This window comes from Rana temporaria, chromosome 3 (genome assembly GCF_905171775.1).
Source record: "Rana temporaria chromosome 3, aRanTem1.1, whole genome shotgun sequence".
NCBI lineage: Eukaryota > Metazoa > Chordata > Amphibia > Anura > Ranidae > Rana > Rana temporaria.
In genome coordinates, this window is record NC_053491.1 from 125070283 (window position 1) to 125094353 (window position 24071).

At 39.6% G+C, this 24071-nt stretch overlaps 1 protein-coding gene across 26 annotated transcripts in view; it reads left to right on the top strand.

Annotated features, from left to right (window-relative positions):
* CELF2 (CUGBP Elav-like family member 2) overlaps window positions 1-24071 on the top strand; it is a 702444-nt gene that overhangs the window by 481323 nt on the left and 197050 nt on the right. The window lies entirely within an intron of this gene.

The window sequence follows — 24071 nt, forward strand, 5'->3', positions numbered from 1 at the left end:
ACTGGAAAAATGGATAGCAGGATACAAAAAACACACAAAGGCAGCGCTCGCTGGGAATAGCATTACAACTTTTATAGTCTTCAAGTAGGTAACCAAATAAATATTGCACTGCAGATAAAATTGATGTAGCTACATAAACTGTAAAAATGGTGCGAGTAATACCAAACGGTACCAAAAGCAGTCATAAAAACATATAGCGAAGTATGATACTGGTATAAAAATGTGTACAACAATACCACTGCTGGATCCAGATGAGGAGAGGTTAACAGTCCGTCGGCATGTAGATGTCCCATGAAGGGAACTATCACAACTCCCAGTGGATGGCTGTAGAATCTCAGGTTGATAGAGGGAAGTGTAACAGCCCTTGCGTGTGGCAGATAGTAAGGTCCCGCCGGCATGCAGATATGAAGGCACAGCAAAGGAGCCCTTCAGATGTACACGGCAAGCCCCGCCAGTGTCCGTGATGTTACTGGATCTCCGACGGAACTCCCTGAAGGCCCAGAAGCCGGCGGAGAGGTGAGTACCAATCAAAAGAATTTTAATCGATCAAAAAGATTTTGATCGATCAAAAAAAATAAAGATTAATCGATTAATTAAAAGTTAATTTGCACAGCCCTAATATATATATATATATATATATATATATATATATATATATATATATATATATATATATATGGCCTACATTTATTGTACTATTTCAGGTTTTAAAAATGGGAGTTCAAAGTACATTAGGCAAGACAAAGTGCATACAAGCAATGCTAAGATGGAATGGGTTACTTTGGGTTGCTGTATTTCATAAGGCCATACTAAACAAACAAAATAGTCTCAGAAAATCAGGTTGCTTATTTTGGCAAACTGTTATAGACCTAGTCAGTTTTTTTGAGTTCTAGAGCCTACTGCAAATGTTTATCTTGAAAAAGATGGCAGTGTTTGATATTCAAATCCTAATGCCGCGTACACATGATCGGTCCATCCGTTGAGAATGGTCTGATGGACCGTTTTCATCAGTTAACCGATGAAGCTGACTGATGGTCAGTTGTGTCTGCACACCATCGGTTAAAAAAACGATCGTGTCAGAACGTGGTGATGTAAAACACAACGATGTGCTGAAAAAAACGAAGTTCAATGCTTCCAAGCATGTGTCGACTTGATTCTGAGCGTGCGTGGATTTTTAAAACAAGTTGGCTTTTTTTTAACCAATAGTTATATAACCGATGGTGCCCACACACGATCGGATTGGACCAATGAAAACGGTCCATCAGACCATTCTCATCGGTTTAACCGATCGTGTGTACACGGCATGACTGTTCTTCTGCTCTCAATTCTTTATTATTCATATAGAAAATACTTCAAAAAGTTACAAAACATTGGATTTTGATTCTAAGGAGCTCCTGCTTCCATATTAGAAACATAACTCAAGCTCTCAGAGAGCTACCATGCTTGGCAGTTTTAAGTAAAACTTATGTCTCTCCTACCTAAATCTGACATCTGAGTTTTAGAAATAAAGGTTGTTGGCTTCTCCTTTTAGATTTTAGTAGTACAGACTCCTAAATACTTCTACCTTTATATTTTAATAGTACATACCACTACTGTCAGTGCATAGTGAAATAATATGAGCCTAAAATGCATTTTACTTAAAGTGGTTGTAAACCCTCCAATACAACGTTTTCTCTTTGTAATCTAGATAGCACAGACAGCTAATCGCTGCCTGTGAAAGTGTACTTACTGTGTTTGTTTCCATAGAAATCGTCCTGCAAGTTTGAGTGACGTCAGGCGCGATTGCGCCCTAGATATTTTCATTAACGGCACACTATGTGTGCGGCTTCTCTCTCCCCTGCATGCTGTGTCAAAAGCTTCCTCTGAGAATGGCACAGAGGGAAGCCCCGCGATACTGTACTCTCCTTCCTGGTTCTCCCCCTTGTGACAGAATAACTCTTCACACAGGGGAGTGAACCATAGCAGCACAAAGACTTCCATACATCAAAATAGAGGCTTGGTTTAGACGCAATCGCGATCGCGCATGCGCAAGATTCAGACAGGGAAGGGAAGGAAGGGCGGAAATGACGTCCTTACAAGAGCCAGCAATCACTAGTAAAGATGGTGCTGCTGATAACCGAAAGAAGATAATATAAAAAAAAGCAAAAAAAGGTATTTCAAAACCTTGTTTTAGTCACCTTTCAATGTGTAAGGCTTACAAATACATTGTTGGATCATAATAATAAAATAAAAAAGTCTGGGGTTTACTTCCTCTTTAAAGACTTTGCTAATGCGGGTTGTGCGTAAGTGGGTTGTGCGGACTAGGTCTCATTGTAGAAATATCAAAGGTACGTGAAATGCTACCACACATTTTAATACATATTGTAGGTATCCTTTGCATTCATGTTTTTCAGATTCAGATGCACTTAACCATTATGTAAAAAATTGTGCAGACACATTAAATAACCTATTAAGATCAAAGAAGCCGAATTCACTCATTATCATTTTTTTTAGTTAAAGCTATATGAGTTCATCTTGGGACCATAACGAATAATTGTGGAACCAGATTTTAGGGTTTGTATTTTTTGTTTTCTGTTTTCTGATATCCTATATTCTCTGGTTAGAATAGTCAGTGCCATTTAAATTTGGAACATACTATTTTTAATTTATAAATGTTTACTCTGCTTAATATTTGACCTGATATTTTTAATGATATTTAAGGTAACGTCAAATAGTGTAGTCTTTATCATCTCTAACTAGGAAGGTTTCACTGTGATTAGAAAAATCTGTATTTTTTCTGGAATTAATGCTGACTGATGAATGGTGAAAAGCTTCACACCCAGTGGCATTGCCTTTGTGCTTGCCTTTTCATCCAAATGCTTTCCTTGCATATCAAAGAAAGGTGCCAATTAAGACTGAATAATTTCAGAGCTCTGAGCAAGTCTCCTGCTCAGTGGTCATGTAATGCAATTAAAACAGGTAATAATAGATCCATAATTTTTGATTCTTGTAAACTGTAATATACTATATATGTATATATATATATATATATATATATATATATATATATATATATATATATATATATATATATATATATATACATACCACACACACATTTAAAAAGAATCCATATGGTGAATGTTAATATACTATGTGTAATATCTCTCAGTAAGAAATCAAATTAATGCAAAATTGTTTTCATCATCAGTGATCTTTATATTGCTTTTCTAAATAACATTTACAACTAGGTATGCTTAGTTTGGATATTTTGGCTGCCAAGGTGATTAGAGGTAAACACCATTTGGTGAATCAAGCCGCCAACTTCTTAAAGCTCTTCAGGCACCAACATGGGTGATCTCCCTTATGTAATTATTTGGGTACTATCCACAAACAAAATGCTGGAATCAGGAGCAGGCAAACACGTTTTTATCAAAACCCACTGTAATTTGAAATAAAATACTATAGCCTCTTCTCTTAGAGAAATTAGTTTTTATGATGTATTTATTCCTATGTTAGCAAACATGTTAAGGCCTTTAAAATTTGGTCCTATTTGTGGTCACCACTCCTTTGCAGTGTGTCCATACAGCACTAAAAAGGTCTGAAGTAGGAACTGTGATACAAAGTAGGCTCTAAATGTATTTGTGCAACAAATAAAAACATGAGTTACTGCTTAAAGACTTACGGAACCGCCTGCCGTCATTATACAGCGCAACTTTGAAGAGGAACATCATTGTTATAGCAGCCGTGGAGGCGATTGCATGCTCTCCCCTCTGTGGTATGGAGCTGAGAGAGGAGAAGATGGCTCCCACCTGGCTCCATACCATTGCAGGGCGGAAGCAACGTCAAAACATCACTTTTGCCCATAGCTCTTAAGGGGACATCTGTTTTTTGTATCTTTTCAAACAACATTTATTTTAATTTTTTATTGCATTTTAGAGTAAATATGAGATCTGATGTCTTTTTGACTCCAGGTCTCATATTTAGGAGGTCCTGTCATGCTTTTTTTCTATTATGATGGATGTTTACAAAAAAAGAACATTGTAAAATAAAATAAATAAGAAAAAATATGTTTTTGACTTGCCCCTTCTCCGAAGACCTTGCGTGCAGAAGCAAACTCATACGTGAGTAGTGCTCGCATATGAAAACGGTGTTTAAACCACACATGTGAGGTATCACCACATTCATTAGAGCTAGAGAAATAATTATAGCCCCAGACCTCCTCTATAACTCAAAACATGCAACCTGTAGATTTTTTTAAACGTTGCATATGGAGATTTTTAAGGATATAAGTTTGTCGCCATTCCAGGCCCGGTCTTAAAGTGGTTAATCTTATATTTATATAGAGTTACAAACCTATAAAATGCCAGTATTGTGCCATTACATACACCTCCAGGTGTCTCTAAGTCACTTAGCCTTTTTCTGCTGCCATGCAAATTTACCAGAGTGGTAATTTAGAGCATTCCTGAGGAAAACATAAATGATGGGCAGGCAACTGGAAGTTCCTGCTTTGACACAGTACTGGCACATTTGAAAGATATTTCATCCCTTAAGATTTACTATAAATGCCATTACAAAACAGTAACACTGCATTATAATATATGTAAAAGTAATATGTACACTGACTTCAGATTTTATTGTGACATTCTTTCCTACAATAATGCAAATAGACTGTGGTGCATGGGTGAGGCGTACAGTGCACAGTATGTGATTGGATTGACCTAAATGTTATGGTTACTTTACAGTGTAATCTGGTACTGCATATCTTGTTTTGTGTGCTGACATTCACAGTCAGATCTCAGATGAACCAAGAGATTAATATAACTGCTCTCTGATATGCTGTAGTAGGTCAAGTGCCCTTAGACTTAATAAGTCAAGAATAACTTCTGGCTCCTCGTTATTCATACTTTAATAGAACAATGTCTCTTACTCAAGAAGATATGAGGAAAAATAATTGCCTGGACATTGAAAACATGATGTATCTAATTACAGAAAAAGATCAGAATGGGCTTCCATTGTTAAAGTTTAAGTGTGCAGAGGTCATGGATGATGGTGAATGATGAGAAAACAGCTGGACTTTGTATAATAACCAAATTCTCTTGAGAGCAATCGAGAAGCATCAGCAGGCCTTACAGAGATTGCATTTTAGAGAAGTAGTTTGACATTAAATGTAGACGTGCACATCTAGATTAAAATGAGAAGATAATCACATGCTAAGCAAATGGAGTCGTTCATGCCATTCAATGCAGACAAGAGGAAATTACTGCAAAGTTGCCGTACTATCTAGCTAGTACATTTTCTTTATTGGTGTTTTCATTATGAAAGCTGATCCATTATTTCCATGATGTAGATTGAAATAAGAACATGAGATGCTTAATGTATGTGTACAAAATGCATGTGCATCTCAAACTTATGGAAGCTCCTGTTTGAAACATTTGCCCAATGGCCAAGTAATTTTGTCAGTTTACAGTATTGTGTTTAAAGTTAAAGTTACTGAATCAACGATAAATATATATATTTTTTAGAATAAACACACGTACTTCAATTCAGTCATGGACATTTGTATTTTAACTGTTATCTGATTTCCTAAAAATGCCAAATATGTCAAATGAAAGACATAAATAATTTTTGGTAGCACACTATGGGGGGCGGGTTACTAAAACTAGTGCACACAGAATCTGGTGCAGCTAAGCATTGTAACCAATCATTGCAGAGGCTGAAGTTTGAAGCTAATTGATTTCTATACACAGCTGCACCAGGCAAGAGGGTTTCCCATGGGTTTCTATGAGGTTTATTTATTTAAGGCAAATAGTGTAGACTGTTCATTTTGCAAGAGAATTTTCACTTTGAATAGGAATCTTCCCTTAACTTAGTAAATGAGGTAAAGCTCTGCTGATTTCTATCATCCAATCATGTGCACACAGAAATACAGTTTTTTTCTTTCACGTAGATGGGCATTTTTTGCAAAGTGCTGATGTCCTGTCTTCGTCAACATGCACTATAGTGAAAACAGGCTGCATTTTTTTTTTAACAGGACATATATCCTAATGGTTATTTTGTGAATTGAAAAGCAACCTGATTCTGTTGTTTTTTTAGAAACCATCCTTGAAACCCATTAGGTATATCCCATTGTCTTTCCTTTACTCACAAGGTCGCCTTTTCCATCCCCATCACTTCTGTGAGGTCACTTTATGTGTTGGGGCCTTAACCTGTAAAGAACCCTTTCTTTGCAAGGACAAAGTTGTTTTGAGGAACAGGGCCTCTGTTCATCCCAATCTGATTTCTTCTTTTTGCCTTAACCCAGGATATTGTTTTACTATCTCTCTCTCCTGCTCCAAAATATCCTAAGGAGATTTTTCTCCACAGTCTCAATTTGGTTTATACGGTTTAAATCTCTACCCGTTTGTCGTTGCTAAAGGTCACAGCCTGCTTGTGGTTCCACTGTTTCCTGCTGGATGTCAAAGCTCATCATTCAATGGCTTCAAGTGCAAGGTCCCCCCTTTCGCAGTAAAACTACACTCCACCAGATCAGTTAGTGTTTTTTGGACTTTAGGTTTTGTTTTTGGATAGGCATATGTTTCTCAAATTTGCAAGGCTGTCACCTGGTCTTCTCTTCACTCTTCCATTAAGTTTAAACAGATGGATTGTTTTCTCTGGGGCTCACCCCTCAGTTGGGCTGGTTTTGCATGTGCCTATGTACCTACTTTAAATACTTTCCTGTAATGTACGATTAAGTACATAGAACTGTCCAGTCTCCTGAGGACAAATGATAACCCTATGTACCCAAATAATGTTCCTATAATGTATTTCAAGGATAGGACTTTGTGGTAAGTCAAAAATAATTTTAGTTGTGCAGCACATCACTGCATCATTTGAATAAAAAAATATGTACAAGTCCTTTGAACTCAAAACTCTGTACACCCTCACTCTTTTTCACCGCAAACCCCCCATATTCCCATTTACCCATTTTTTTTAAATATCAGCGCTATAGCCCTAAGGCCTTGTACACACGACCGAACATGTCTGCTGAAACTGGTCCGCAGACCAGTTTCTGCGGACATGTCCGACCGTGTGTAGGGCCTACCGACCGAATTCCTGGGCTAGCGGACAGGTTTCCAGCAGACAAAAGTTTCTTAGCATGCTAAGAAACTTGTCCGCTGGAACCATGTCCATCGGACATGTCCGATGGTCAGTATGACTCATCGGACATGTCCGCTGGTTATGACGTATAACCAGCGGCCCGAAATCCTGCGCATGCGTCGAATTGATTCGGCGCATGCGTGGAAGCATTGCACTTCCGCGTCAGAGAACGTCGGTGTCGTATACGTCACCGCGTTCTCTGTCCGTGGGGATTTTGGTCTGATGGTGTGTACACACATTAGACCAAAACCTCCCAGCAGACATGTCCGATGAAAACAGTCTGCGGACCGTTTTCATCGGACATGTCTGGCCGTGTGTACAAGGCCTCAAACACAGTTTAACAAACAGTACATGAAAGTGGTTAGGTAGAATAGGCTGAAATGTGAAAGCATAAACAAGGTAAATGTCTTCCCACACTAAAAATTTAAGTGTATCATCTCAGACACTTAAACAAAAAAAGCAGCAGGGCAGTTATCTGGGAAGATTGAAGAGGAAAGAGAGCTTAGAAACAAGGCATGTGGTTTGGTGACCTAAAAATAAAAGTGTACCACCCTAGGGAAACTTCTTAAAAACGTGACAAGCAGCACAGCAGTAGTTTAACATATTCAGGTAGAATAGTCCAAATTGTGCGGGAACAAACAAGACAGGTGTGCTTTCTATAATAAAAATGACAGTATAGTGTTACAGACACACTTGTAGAAAAAAAAAAATAAGCAGAGGCATGGCAGTATGTGAGCTGTTCAAATAGGCTTAAATGTGTATATTGCAGGGCATGTTTTTTATTTTTTTTGCAATATTTTTCAAGGTTTATGACTAACCCTTGTAGTGGGTGTTTTGTGGTCCTCTGTGATCCAGGCCTGATTAATTTTAATAAAAGTCAGCTTCTCATTCACAAATCCTCCTGTTGCTCTGAAGGCCTTCTCTGACATGGCACATAAAAACAGGACAAGCCAGTACTGTGAGCACATATTTGGCCAACTCCAGCCGGTGGTGCATCCTAGACACCCTGGAGTTCATGGTATCATAGATTGTGAATGTTGAAAGAGCTGTTTTTAGTTGAGGGGGTGGGGGGTTAGGGCCATTTCTTTCCTCCAATTGAGCAACTATGGGGAAATAAATCTGGTTTGGGAAGATTGTTACTGGACATGGTGGGGGGTTTGGTTGATGGGATGTGATGCTTTACAGACTTTACATTGGGGAAATGCAGTCAGACTATGGTCATAGTATATATTATGTATGCATAATTGTTGGTTCTGTTGCTCTTCCATTCATGTCCCTGGAAACAAGACTCATAGGAAGAGGCCAATGAGGACTGAATGGGGAATGAGATGAGTCCCCCATCAAATGTGGCAGCCACTAAATCCAATTAGAGATGTAGAAATTCTTCAAATTACCAGGAGGTAGAGAAAGAGAATAAAAGACCATGGGAGAGAGAAAGTGCAGTGAAAAATATAAGATGGTGTAACGTAAAATATATATATATATATATTCACATCTATGGGGTTGTATGAAACCCATCTAGGATGCATAAATCGAGCAATGGGTAGTTTCACTTGAAGCTTGCCAGTGGATTCTGAATCATCATTTACTGTGTAATATTTGGATTCCAGTATGCTAAATAGAAGCTGACTTTTGCCCCTAGAAAAGGTGAGGTGAGGTCTGCAGTGGCAAAGTGACCACTGTATCAGGACAGGTGTAAAAACACTTTTTAAAGTGAGAGTAAACTCCCATGCATAATTTGTTCCTACTGTATTGGAGCCTATAATAAGGCTTACCTATAAGTACTACAAATATCTCCTAAACGTGCACCATTTAGGAGATACTTACTGTACATGCTGCTGGTTACATTGCCGACACATGCGCTCTGAAGAAACAGCCATCTGGGCCATTCCTTCAGAGTCCTGTGCCATAAGCGTCAGCTCCACATGTGCGGGAGTGACGTAATCGCGGCCCCGGACAGTCACACAGCCAATGTCCAGGAACCACGAAGAAAGATGGTTGAAGATGGAAGCCTTGTTAGCGGTGACAGCTTGCCACTGGAAAGGCTTAGTTCTAAGGTAAGTTCCACATAATCTGCTAATATGTGATGCATACTAGCACATTATGGCTTTATCTTGCAGGTTCCAGAAAAAACATACAGCGGTTTACTACTGCTGTAAGAAGACAGGGGCTTGCATGCACTGCAGTAGCCTGCTACCTCCATCTGAGCAGTTCACACAAGTCCCTGCCACCTTAAAAGTGTTCTCACACTGGGCCTCATGAAGTAGCCACTTTGATGTGATGAAAGGCATGGGCATGAAAGTGCGTGAGAAAGATCAAGAAGAGATAGAGAACCAAGGGACAACTGTGCATTGCCCTTATCTTCTCCTTAGCCTCAACCAGAAATCAAGATCCCACACTGGACTTCAATAGGATTCACTGCTAAGTTTGGGTTTCATGAATTCCAAATAGAATTTGATAGCCTCTTTTCAAATCAAACCCAAGCAAAGCCTTTGTCTGCAGTATGATATCCTAGACTATCTGACTGGACTGTTTATAAAATTCTACCTCTGTCCACAGAACAAGCAAATCCAAATAATTGAGCCTTCTTCATATTTAATGAACAACCTGCTATAAATGACTTAATTAAGCATTAATTAGTAGGTGGGAGATAAGATGACACCTGGGACAGTCTGCCTCATTTGCAAGATCTTACTTGGTGGTGTTATCGCACAACAGCACCTCACCTCTCAAGTGTCTGCCTGTTGTTATCATAGTGACAGAATAATTTGCTGTTTTGTCTTAAAAAGACTAAAATTAACACAGCAACATATAAAAACTTAATTGGATTCTTCTCACTTCTAGCAATCATGAGCTGTTCAGTTGCTGTGTTACATCTGGCAGAACTCACTACTACTACAAGTCTGATATCAAACTATAGAAAAAATATATATTTGTAAATGTTAAAGAGGACCTGTTGAAAAGGTTTGTCAGAAAACCTCAGGAAACAGAGCTTGCTATAATCAAATTCTTTAGATAAAAAGATGGGACCAGTGTCAAGTGTGACAACCTTCTCAAAGTTGACCTGGCAGTAAATAGATTGTACAATTTGTGTACCTGCTGAGATATGCACAAATCCTTAATATACAAACCAGCTCCCCTGGCAAATCTGATAGCCACTGTGATTAATTATCAATGCATGTAGTTAACTGAGAGAGAAAGTCAAAGCAAAAGAGTTTTGTAAACCATGAAATTCCCATCCAACCCCAGCATCCCTGTTATAAAGCATAGGTGCTGGTAGTCCCAGAAAGCTAGGGCACACGCCCCAGGGTCTGGAGACCCTAAAAGAACCACTCTAATATCAATAACACTGGGTAGGGTAATATTCAACTCAATGATGTCTGCACAGTTGCAACATGACATATGTGTGCAGAGATCTGGAAGGAAGTACCATGGGACCTCTGCAGATTTTCTCAGCTAAATAATCTCCAAAGCTCCTTACCAAATAACACATTCTACTGAACACCAGTATATAAGACCACTTACTACTGATCACCAACATTTAAGGACACTTAATACTGATCACCCATATAAGTTACCATTTCTCACTGATGCATTCTGCAAGCTATTCCACATACAGTTGCTGCAAAACAAGTGGGATTATATCCCTAGATTTCTAAGACCAATTATAAAGTGACCTTAAAAGTAAACTGTATCAAGAGGTTGGACTTGTTTCAAAGGTGGAGGATTAATAATGTCAATCCACAATATAGAAACTGTAAGATGATGATGCATAGATATCCCGATCCTTACTGGAAAACTGTAGACAAGTTGATAATTGTATATTGAGGTGAACAGAGAAATGTAATGGGGGGTAACAGTGGTCCAGAGGAGATATGTAAAGGGGGAAGTAGCTATGTGTATAAAAAGACCAATGTGGTGGTGAGTAACTCACTAAAAACATGGATAGTTGACACAGTCCTCCTTGACCTCCCACTCACTGTACCAATAGAGTCCCTATGAAAACTCATTCCAAATCCTCATGTGATGAAATAATCAATATTGCGATGTGAAAAAATGGTCCATTCCAAGTAATGGTTGATATACTTATAAGCTTGATGTCAAGTCCATGGATCCAGTGTTCCAGGTTACTTTCCTCCTTTATCTTTAGAAACGCCAACCTTTGCAAGATATGTGAAACCATATTTATGTCAAAGGCATATCATCCAGAGATGGGTCGTGCTGGCCTGACCAGTTTCGCTTAGACCTTCTTGAATGAATGATCCTATCTCCACTAGCTGGACAAGTGAGCTTTCTGCCCTCTACAATCTAGCCAATGAGAATCAACAATGTTCCGGGTGAGCAAGGGAGTGATTCCAGAAAATTGAAGTCTCTTCTCAGTGATTGTGTTGCTGATTCACCAACAGCAGAATCTTCCATATGGCATTGCCTTTTATTTGGGTAGGCTAATTTAAACATGGTAGTGGCTGCCTGCTATTGATTGCATTGTATTATGAATGTGAAAAGATATCAATTCCCAGGCAAATAACATCCTTCTTGTAAAACCAGGTTTACAGTTAATCTCTATTGTTTTGGCTAATTTCTTGAAACAGAAATTACATTCTCAAAACTCATTTTTGCAAAACAGTCTTACAGTTCAGCACAACACTATAACTCACGTGCAAAAGCTCATATCTCTCCCAAAACTGTTCACTCATGCTTAAAAACCATAATCCTTTCCCATATAAATAGTCAGTGCCCCCAAAATGGCAAAGATTCTTCTCAATTGCTTTGGCTCATTTCTTGAAACAGACCAGACGTTCTTAGCTCTCTTGGTGCTTTTGCCAAAATAACCTGGATGGTTCAGCACAACACCATGGTTCACCTTCAAAAGCTCATATCTTTCCCAAAACAGTTCACTTATGTGTCAGAACTAAATTTCTTTCTCATTCAAATAGTCAGTGCCCCCAAAATGCTTCATTCCTTTGGCATTGTGTAAGCACTGCAAGTCAAAATGTTTAGATGTTTTGTCTCTATGGCAGAGGACCATTGAAATATCCCTCATGTCCACCTTTCAGTCTTAGCCCAGTCCTTCATTGACAATGGTTATTGTACAGTTTTTGTCTAGCTAACTGAATACAATTGTGTATAAAACTAAAAAAAAAAAAAAAAGATTTTAGGGTCAGAGTAGCCTCCAAGGTTTGACATCACACATTGCTCTCATACTGCCAAGGAAACATTTATTTACAGTATTTTAACTATTATCATTCACACACAAAGTAACTTCCATACATCAGAGTAAAAAGAAAATGTATACAGCATAATATACGGAAATATAAACACACAAACAAAAAAATCAAGGAAAATCACATTTAGCCTATAATGCTGTAAATAAAGCTGAAGTTTCACAACTACTGTAACATCTCTTCACTGGTCGCTGTCTTCACCCTCCCTCTCCTGGCCACCGTCCTCACCCTCCCTCTCCTGGCCACCGTCCTCACCCTCCCACTCCTGGCCACCATCCTCACCCTCCTGCCCATCCACACGCTGCTGTCTGTCTGCAGATTCTCATCAACATCGCAGTGTATGTCCTCCCTGGCGATGCAGCGAGGGAAGAAACAGCGTGCATGTCTCAACTATCCCCTACACTGATCTCCTGAAATATCCTCACAGGCAGCATCCATTGCATGGAGCAGGGACCTCTGATCTTGAGACCGATGCTCAAACACTCTCCACCTCCAAGCGGAGAAAAACTCCTCAATAGGATTGAGGAAAGGAGAGTAAGGTGGTAGGAACACCATATCCATCCAATGTTTTCAGTGTTTTACTCACAGCACTTCAGTGCACCCACTTTTATTTTATACTCTTACAACCCAATATATCCTCCATCCCATGTCCCCTTCCTCCTCCACTCCCATATCCTTCATCCCATGTTCTCCTCCATCCCATGTGCTCCTTTTCCTCTTTCAGTCCCTTCTCCCCATCCCATGTCCTCCTCCTCCCTCCCATGTCCTCCTCCTCCATCCCATGTCCTCCTCCTCCATCCTATGCCTGTTCCTTCTCCAGTCCCATCTCCTCCATCCCATGTGCTCCTCTTCCAGTCCCTTCTCCCCCATCCCATGTCCTCCTCCTCCATCCCATATACTCATCCCATGAGCCCCCTCAGCACACAGCACTGGTGATCGAAGGAAGGGGGGTTGAGTCAGAGATCTCACAGTGCAGGAGACATGGAGGGCAGAAAGGAGCTGTGGAGATTCTAAATACATACACCACAGCACAGTGTATGTATTTAGAAGCAATGACACTGATGCTGTCCCTACAGTGGCAAGTAAATCCCCCCCCCCACTTACCCTGGGTCCCCAGTCCTCCCCTGGTCAGAATGGAACAGCCTGGACTCCATGGGCTAGGTGTGCTGTTATGATAAGCAGCCGACATCTGTCAGAGAGCTTCACTGCAATACCGGAGAATATGCGGGGAAAGTAGCCAAAGAAGTAGCCCCCGCTCGGGCCACTAAGGACGCCAATGTCCCTTACAGGTGTATGGGCTGTACTCCCCTGATGGTGGCCCTGCAGCCTATAAAGAGTCACCTCAGGCCTTCACTAACCCATGTAGCTTGACATAGATCTTGGGGGGAATTTTTTTTACAGTATTGTTTTAGACAAATGTTCTCTTTAGTAACTGGAGCAATTTTTTTTCTTTCATTCCTAATTTACAGTTGCAGCATAACAATTCCACTTGTTGACTGTACAGTGGACACATTGAAACAGCTCATGTAAGGACATAATTGTTAATTTTTATTTCCAGTCTGTGTACATTTCTACATCAGATGTAGCAGCACAGATGAGATGAAGTCACAGATGGGATTGCGCAATGTCATTTGACAGCCAATTAGAGCAATCTGACAGAAATGATAAATTAATCACCACAGACACACTCAGAATTCCCAGATAGAATTCCACACAGGTTGAACCAGTTTCTCAACACTATTTTTAGCAGAAATAGATTACATTACTTGGTCTTCTCTAAGAAGTATATCTTGTATTACATGTTACAAAGGTAACATGAAATACTTCAGTTTGTCTAGTTTACAATTTCTTTATAAATATTTAGTGTAATACCTATCAATTACATTTAGTCACTATGGATAATCAATACTAACTAGCAAATGATGTGTTTTCTTACATGGATTTATTTATTATGCATTTAAATAGCATATCCAGCATAACAGCTTAATGCACAGCTAAGATATGTACATGCACAGTGGTTTAACCTTTAAAATTATTTGTAAGTGTGACAGCCGCTTCTCCACCTCTCCCTCTCGCGGCTGTCAGCTGAAATGCCATGCAGGGAAATTGGTGCTTGCAGCTGTTTCTACCACTGCACCAATCATCAGCAGCTGTTTCTTGTGTCCTCCTCCTCGTCCACCCCCCCTCCTGTGTGCTCCGGCCCCCTGTCCTCCTTCCTCCTCCGGCCCCCTGTGTGCACCTTCTCCACCCCCCCTCGTCCCCTTCAGTTGGCTTCCCTCCTCTCTTCACATTTACTTACAGTGACTTTTTCAGGAACAAAAACATTTAACCATGTAAAAGAAAAGGTATAATATGTTCATGGAGCAGTTACAGTCAAACGTGGTAGAGAACTACCACATGTAGAACCTAAACTGCTGCTCTGACATAAGCTTTGTCCTCTTACATTAGGTGTCCACTTAGAGAAGGGTGCCCTAAGAAAACTGTAAAATCAAGGTTAATATATCTAGTACAGAAAGAGTGCTAGCTAGTGATCAAAATCACAAGATGTAAAGATTACAAAGAAGTTAGATAAAAGAGCTCTTAAGTCTTTAGGAGGCACACAAAGATCTCTGTGACAGCCTACTCACCACCAATGTGACTATGCCCAATCTGAGGATCTTGTATGACACTGGTGAATATCTACATCATTGACTCCAGTATGACCTGGGAAAAGCAGGGAGGTTGTGCAGTGTGTATCAAACTTTAGGGTGATATGAGCAATGAGCCCAGATATAGCTGACAATGAGGTCCAGTTTAACACAGAGAAGCAGAATGGTTGCTGCAATACATTTATGAATCTGGGGATTAGGTATGACATAATAATTGCTACTGTGTTAAAGCGTCAGGATCTGAGGGTCCAATATGACACCACCTGTAGCTGGTATTTCATAAAAGAATAGAGAAAGAAGAGAGATATACCCCACAGGTCACTAATCTAAGCTGAGCCTATACAGTACATGCAGAGATATAGCCACTAGATATTTGGATCTTCTGAGGCCCCGTACACACGGTCGGACAAAACCGATGAGAACGGACTGAGGTTCAGTTTCATCGGTCCAAACCGACCGTGTGTATAGCCCATCGGTCTGTTTTCCTTCGGTCCAAAATTTTAAAACATGCTTCAAAACCGAACCGATGGACCGCTGCCCAAACGGTCCAAACTGATGGTTAGTACAGAAAAGCACCGGTTCAAAACCCGCGCATGCTCAGAATCAAGTCGACGCATGCTTGGAAGCATTAAACTTTGTTTTATTCAGCACGTCATGTGTTTGACGTCACCGCGTTCTGACCCGATCGGTTTTTGGAACGATGGTGTGTACGCACATCAGACCATCAGGCCACTTCAGCGGTGAACCGTTGAAAACAGTCTGTCCGACCATTCTCATCGGTTTTGTCCGACCGTGTGTACAAGGCCTGAGTGTTCAACTTCCTAAATGTAGGCTCTGTACCAGGATGTAAATGACATAATAACCTGGTGAACACCGAGTGAAATTTTTTTTTATTATTTTTATCATGAAAATAAAAAAACAAGTGACTTTAATTACTGTGAATGCAGAGTCCCCTGTCAAAAAAATGAAAATGGACAGGTTATCTATGTCTAACTTTTGGGAATCTATGGAAGTGATGCCTTGTACACACGATCGGAATTTCCGAGGAAAAAAGTCAGACAGAATTTTTTCATCGGTTATTCCGACCGTGTGTGTGCCCCATCAGAGTTTTTTCCCATCAGAGAAATTCAGACGAACTTAAAAAGAGAACATTTCCATTGGAAATTCCTTTTGTCTGTATAGAACTTCGACGGAGAAAAAACCATGCATGGTCCGAATCAAGTCGACACATGCTCGGAAGCATTGAACTTAATTTTTCTTTGCTTGTCATAGTGTTGTACGTCACTCCGTTCTTGACGGTTGGAATTTGGTGGTACAGTGTGTATGCAAGACAGCTTGAACGGAATTCCGTCGAAAAATCTGTCGAAGTTTATCCCAACGGAAATTCGGATCGTGTGTACAAGGCATTAGCCTTACCTGATATCAGCAGCCAGTCAAGTAAATTTTATGCCAGCACCAACAGTCTAGAAAGCAATACACTTTGCAGGTGACTTGGCCTGTAGTGTATGTTCAAAAGTAATAATTTACTAGTGATGCTGATTATACTGAGTGGCATACAGGCTGACTGTAAAGCTGTATTGATGATAAAATGTCATGTGTTTGTGTGGATAGATGGATAGATAGATAGATAGATAGATAGATAGATAGATAGATAGATAGATAGATAGATAGATAGATAGATAGATAGATAGATAGATAGATAGATTGTTACAATAACACACAGTAAACACTTACTAAAAAAACACGATCCCTTGAAATCAGCCTACATGAAGAACATTTTGTTTTCACCGTGAGTTATTTATCATGTAATGGAGTGCTAATTAAAATCTGTTTATAATATCTTCATAAAAAGAGATATCCTGCATTCAAATATTTGTGTAAGCTAAGGTACCTTTATCTAGTGTGGCCATACTCTACAATGGTACAGGGCCATTGAACACTTTTTGTTTGTACCAAACACTCCAAAACAGTGTGTCATAAAATTTGGAGCAGATGTGCTCAAGGAAGCCTCACTGGGCCAACTAAATGTGCAAAGACTTCAAAGATTTTTGGTGAAGTGCAGGGGGCACATGTAAAAAGGCTTTTGGTCTCTGGGCAGGCCTAATGTCACTTGGTTTACTCAACATTGGAAGTGTAGATGCATGTTGAGAGGTGCAGGTCCCCTTGAATAGGGACCCAGCTGTGGTTTCAGCTGATATTTATTTATTCATCGTATTTACTGTACAATATATATATTTGAGACAAGAAATTAAATCTTATTAATCTAATTTAATTTATTGTTTCAAACCGTTGGGGTACTACTTACCTTATACTTTAGTAGCAGTCCTAATTATTCATTTATTGTTTGGACACATCGCCATAGAGCGGGTTTGTTAAATTTTTCTTAATATACGGTATATATTTATCTCTCTCTTTATATATATACAACTCCATTGTGTACTTAAAAGTGGGGTATGCCTGATATAGATAGATAGATAGATAGATAGATAGATAGATAGATAGATAGATAGATAGATAGATAGATAGATAGATCTATATAGATATATATATATATATATATTTATATATACTATATATATATATATATATATATATACTATATATATATATATATATATATATATATATATATATATATATATATATATGTATATATATATATAGAGAGAGAGAGAGATACAGTATATATATATCCTATGCTGTACATCTAATTAGCCTTTTTCTGTTTTCTGTTCCACACTTAATATACAGGGCACATAACATGTTCTTCACATAATAATGACCATTACTAGCATTCCACATAATTCATATTGTTGGCATGAATTTTAAGCTCTACAAAGCTTATATTTTACATTTTCTCCACATTAAATAAACAAAACTTTTTTTTATCAATACTGTACAAGACATCAAAGCATGCTGAATCTTTGAAGTTACTACTGTTTTAATTAAACAATGACTTTGTTCAGATAAAAACATATAATATTTAAATGCACAGAAACATTGAAAAAAATATTTTGCAACCAGAAAACAGCTTTCAAACATTGAACAATTGAACAATTTTTTTTTTTTGGGGGGAATTTCACCTTAAACAGCTACTGTTTAATACATTGCCATCTTTCCGACTAAATCATAATCCAGCATTGATGTAAGTCGAATAGTTTGTAGAGTATCAAGGAATCACATAATATTACACAGCCAGATGCAAGCCCTCTGTAACTGAAGTCATGACAGTTCACAGGCCATAAAATATTTAAACAAAAAGACAGGAAAAAAGGAATCTATAATCGAGATGCACATGAAGAAAGGAAATAGAAGGAAGAGGTACTGAAAATCTGTGTGTGGTTCAGTGTTTTAAACCACCAAAATAGGTTGGTGTATCTGTAGGGCATCAAAAAACCTCAAACAAATCCTTATGTATGACAAACACAAACTCATTTAATAAGGGTTGCTGTTCAGTTTTGTGAATGATATAAAACAGAAATCTTTGTATTTCTAAGGGATCATACAGCGACGGACATTATGTACAACAAAGACAGTCACTTTCTAGTTGTTTTATTAACTATATTCTTGTTATGTAATATTAGTGTAACAGAAGATGTATTATTATTTATAGTGCTATCATGAGCATCTGAAGCCTGAATAAGTCTTTTCTAGTTTAATAAATTCCGTATTTTTCAGGGTATACCACGCGCCGGCATATAACGCTTACCCCAAGCTTAGAAAGGTAAAAAAGGGAAAAAAAGAAAACTTACATTTTTGCCCTGCGTCCATCGGCGGCCTTGTCCGACATCCGTCTGCGGCCTTGCGCGGGGTCCGTCCAGCCTTGTGGGTGTCCGTCTGCATCTTCCTTGCGCAGGGTCCATCTGCGGCTTTGGAGGTGTCCGTCTGCGGCCTCCATCCAGGTGTCCGTCTCCGTCCAGCACGTCCGTCTGCGGCTTTGGAGGTGTCCGTCTGCGGCCTCCATCCAGGTGACCGTCTACGTCCAGCGTGTCCGGTGTTCGTTTTTGGATTTGGCGCGAGCCGAGAGGAACCGGATTTCCTGTGTGTTCGGCTCCTCTCGGCTTGTCTCGGCTTCTCTCGGCTCCTCTCGCGTGGCTGCGGGTGGAGCCAAGCGTGGCCGAGCCTAGCCGAGTGCGCAGTACACTCGGCTCTAGGCTGCGGCGGGCTGAGCCGAGCGTGGCCGAGTCTAGCCGAGTGCACAGTACACTCGGCTCGGCTCTAGCCTGGCGGCTCAGAGACAGCGGGGATCGGCGTATATTTCGAACCCACAAGACTATAAAGCCACACATGTGGGTGTATACAAAGTGGTAAATGACACTCCCCTCTCTCCTCCTAAATGGCTTCCTATTGCTGTATGGGGGTGGGATATAGTGTGCTGATTGATTACATTCACTAAGAAACTCACAAAAATGCTTTGTTTTAATATAAAACTGTTTTAACCACTTAAGGACCGCCACACGACTATATACCTAGGTCGAATGGCACGGCTGGGCACATGCACGAATATATACGTCCCCTTTAAGAGCCCAGCTGTGGGTCGCCAGCGTGCTGCATGACCGCGCCAGCGGGACAGGCAGACCTGATTGCCGCAGGTGTCCCGCGATCAGGTCACAGGAGCTGAAGAACGGGGAGAGGTGAGTGTAAACACACCTTCCCCATTCTTCTCTGTGGCAGTGTCAGTGATCATCTGTTCCCTGATATAGGGAAAGACCATCACTGATGTCACACGTCCAGCCCCGCCCCTACTGTAAGAAACACACATGAGGTCACACTTAACCCCTACAGCGCCCCCTAGTGGTTAACCCCTTCACTGCAATTGTAATTTTTAAAAAAAGGACGCCAATTTTGCTTTTTCAGTTAAAGCAACGCAGTGCCGAAGACCCAAAGACCCGGACCAATATGCAGGTTAAGAAAAATAGAGCTTTCTTTTGGTGGTATTTGATCACCTCTGTTTTACTTTTTGCTATAATAAATATCCCTAACAAAAAAGATATAAAAAACACATTTTTTTTCCTTAGTTTAGGCCGATACGTATTCTTTTACCTATTTTTGGTAAAAGATCGCAATAAGCGTTTAACGATTGGTTTGCGCAAAATTTATAGCGTTTACAAAATAGGGGATAGTTTTATGGCATTTTTATTAATATTTTTTTTTGCTACTAATGGCGGCGAACAGCGATTTTTTTCGTGACTACTACATTATGGCGGACTCATCGGACGATTTTGACACATTTTTGGGACCATTGTCATTTCCACAGCAAAAAGTGCTATAAAAATGCATTGATTACTGTGAAAATGACAATTGCAGTTTAGGAGTTAACCACTAGGGGGCACTGTAGGGGTTAAGTGTGACCTCATATGTGTTTCTAACTGTAGGGGGGCTGGACATCTGACATCATTGATCATCTTTCCCTATATCAGTGAACAGACGATCAATGACACTGCCACTGTGAAGAACGCTTCAGCTCCTGTGACCGATCGCGGGACACCGGCGGTGATCGGGTCTGCGGGTCCCGCGGCCACGGTCACGGAGCTTCGGGCCGGGTCACATGCGCGCGACCCACGGATGGGCTCTTAAAGGCGACATTCATGTACGTGCCTGTGCCCGGCCGTGCCATTCTGCCGACGTATATCGACGTTAGGCAGTCCTTAAGTGGTTAACCTGCATAATGGTCCGGGTCTTAACCGGTTAAATATATCAAATGTATTGTTAACACATGTAGAGTAAAAAAAAGAGCCTTGAATGCAGATGCCATCTGAACAAAATGAAAGCTAGTGTCAGTCATCTTTGACTACGCCTACACCGTATTATTGCACAGGAAATACACATTTGATGTTCAATAACGATTTATCAGGAACTGTATAACAGTTATTAGATATTTATAAATAATTTGAATAGCTCATCTGAAACTGTTTTTTTAGTCATGTGACTGTCACAGCGCCAATCAGGGCTGGCCAGACACAGACGCATATTGTAGAGAGCATATAGTAGCAGATTAATAGAAGCCCTTCCCAAAGATCTTTCCCTACAGATGCAAAAGAACAGGGAAAGATTATGTGACCACACCACAGTGCTGTAGGTATACGGTACTTAAACGTTTTAAGAAAAAAAAAATACAGCGACATGAAATATATGATTTATGTGAATAAATTATGGCAAATAACACTTCTCTGTTTAGTATCACTTTAAGTGGTTTAAAGACAAATTCCTGCTTACTAAAAGCTTGCTACTAAAAAATCTATTTGTATGATTGCCATATTTCCTCATGTTTGAAGTCTCCCTATGGTTGCTTACATAGCATGGAGGGATTTCTTCTCACTTCATGTTTTGGACATGGGACAGGAAGTGAATGGAAACCTCCCCGATGGGGACCCCTGGCAGGGGGTTTAACCATTTCTTACTCTATCCAAAATGAAAAAAAAGTTTTGTCTTTAGTTCTACTTTAAGTACAAAATGCAAAGGAAAAACAGGAGAACAGGGACAATAGGGAGTGATCAAACCAGACAAGGAAAGTAGGAGGGTATAGTTAAAATACAAAATGTTATTTGATATAAAATCTAATGGCAAGCATCAAAGACAAAATTGAATTCAAATCAAAGTCAAACACAGGTAGTCTATATCTGTACATAATACAGGACTGATGTCTTGAACATACGGTTGATCTGAGGCCAAACCACAGACAATTATATAGAAGATCCCAACATGTTTCAGAATGCAATAAATTCCTTCTTCAGGTTCTGATCAAAACAGACTGTATTTTCCGGTGGCTACCTTTTATCAAAATCACAACGTGGTCCATTAGGTACTTACACAGTGTCCCTTAGGCATCGTACACACGATAGGTTAAACAGAGGACAACGGTCTGATGGACTGTTTTCATCGGTCAAAACTGATCGTGTGTGGGCCCCATAGGTTATTTAACCATCGGTTAAAAAAAAGCCAACTTGCTTTAAATTTAACCGATGAATTCAGCATGTCGTCGTGTTTTACGTCACCGCGTTCTGATGCGATCAGTTTTTTAGCCGATGGTTGTAGGCGCGACAGACCATCAGTCAGCTTCATCGGTTAACCGATGAAAACGGTCCATCGGTCCGCTCTCATCGGATGGACTGATCGTGTGTACGCGGCATAACATTTGTTGTATCCCAAAATGAGTGATGCATCAAAATAGCAGGTGAGGTGGTGTCCCTGATCCAGGACAAGCTACACATAAGTGAGGGGAAGAGGGATGGTAGTGCTGTTGTCAAAAGAAGGTGCTCACAAGGATCGCTAAAGCAGAGACGCATCTAAAAGGTGTATCCTGATCCAGGGGGACTAAGAAGTACAAAATGCTGCATGTGTTTAGGTTTTTAATTTAACTCTAGTGATCTTTGTTCTACTGATATTATGATTACATTGCTTGCTGTTTGCTTGCTGGAAAATAGGGCTAAGTATAATGTCTAATTTAAAATGATTTGGAGACTTAATATAATGTCTAATATAAAATGATTTGGGGGTATAATACAGTATAATATCTAATATAAAATGATTTGATGATTTAATATAATATCTAATATAAAATCATTTGAGGTAAAACAGCATTGCACAACTTGTAGTTTGACCTTCTCTATAGCTATGGTGGGAATTCATGTGACAGTTCTCGAGTTATTTCAAAAAAGGTAACAGTGCAGGCTCCTACATTAGTTTCTTACTCTCTGCAAAACAACTTATGGTGCAAAAAGGTTGGGGTTTACATCTTACTATTAAACAGTTTAGGCTGCCCATACACAAAGCTTATTGTGTGGCATGTTCTCCACACATGTTATCTCTGCAACATAAATAAGAAGCAAAGTAAGTGTTTGTAAATTATGTTCTCTTATGGTGATTGGTCACTCCCTATACAAGTGATATTGATGTATGACTACACCAAAATTGGTCATAATGGGTGATAGTCTTTTTCTCTCAACAGCTCAGTCCTCTATGTTCAACTACATGTATAATTCATTTAGGACATGGAGTTTAGCACCTTGTGTCAACTTAGTAGCAATAAATAAGTGTTACCTAAACCCACAACAGTCAAATCAGTCTGTATATGCAGTAAAGCATGCTTGTTATACTCATCGTGGTACCTAAGGGTTTAATCCCCTGCATTGTGTAAAAAGGCTGTTTGATTCTCTCTTCCCTTATTCTCCCTTTTCTTCCACTGTCCCCAATACATCTCCTGATAGAACAGAGACTTGGAGGAACACATGCTCTGTTCGGTGTGTGGCTAGAGAGGTCTTTTTTGGGAGGGTGCATGTGATCAGCATAGGGCCAATCAGCACTGTCCAAACAGAAAGTCAGGGGTCATGCAGCCTCATATGACAGATAGAGGAGAATTAAAATACGTTTATTGTGATTTTTTGCGATTTTTTTTACCAAAAATATGTAGAAGAATAAGTATACGTTTTTTTTTCAAACTTGTCGCTCTATTTTTGTTTATATCGCAAAAAATAAAAACCGCAGAGGTGATCAAATACCACCAAAACAAAGCTATATTGCGCAAGATTATCAGTTAAAGTGACGCAGTGCCGAATCGCAAAAAATGGCCTGGTCTTTGGCCAGCAAAATGGTCCGGGGCTTAAGTGGTTAAGCAGTAAACAATTATGTCCTTTCCCATGAGTTGCAGTAACCTACAGTGATATTCATGTGACAGCATCAGTTTCTGTAGGAGCTCGTACATGATAAAAATATGAAAATTGGGTTTCAAAATAACAAAGACTTAGACAGTAAAAGATGCAATGCTTATAATGGAATAATACGCAACGATTAAATACATGATATGAGGCTTCCTGCAAACACCAGAAATGGTGTTATAACACCAAATAAAGGAAACATCATACAACCATCTTATTGCACATGTAACCAAGCCTTGCAAAACAGCTACTGTACTAGGAGTTACTAAGAGCTATACAATCTTTTAGTTTTGTGAATTGTGAGGGCTAACTAAATGTTGGGACTAGTATTGGACAACCAACCTTTATTTCATATATTTTAGTATACTCTAAATGCTCTAACTTTCAGATGCTTATTCCAGAAAATGAACCATATTCTCTCTTTT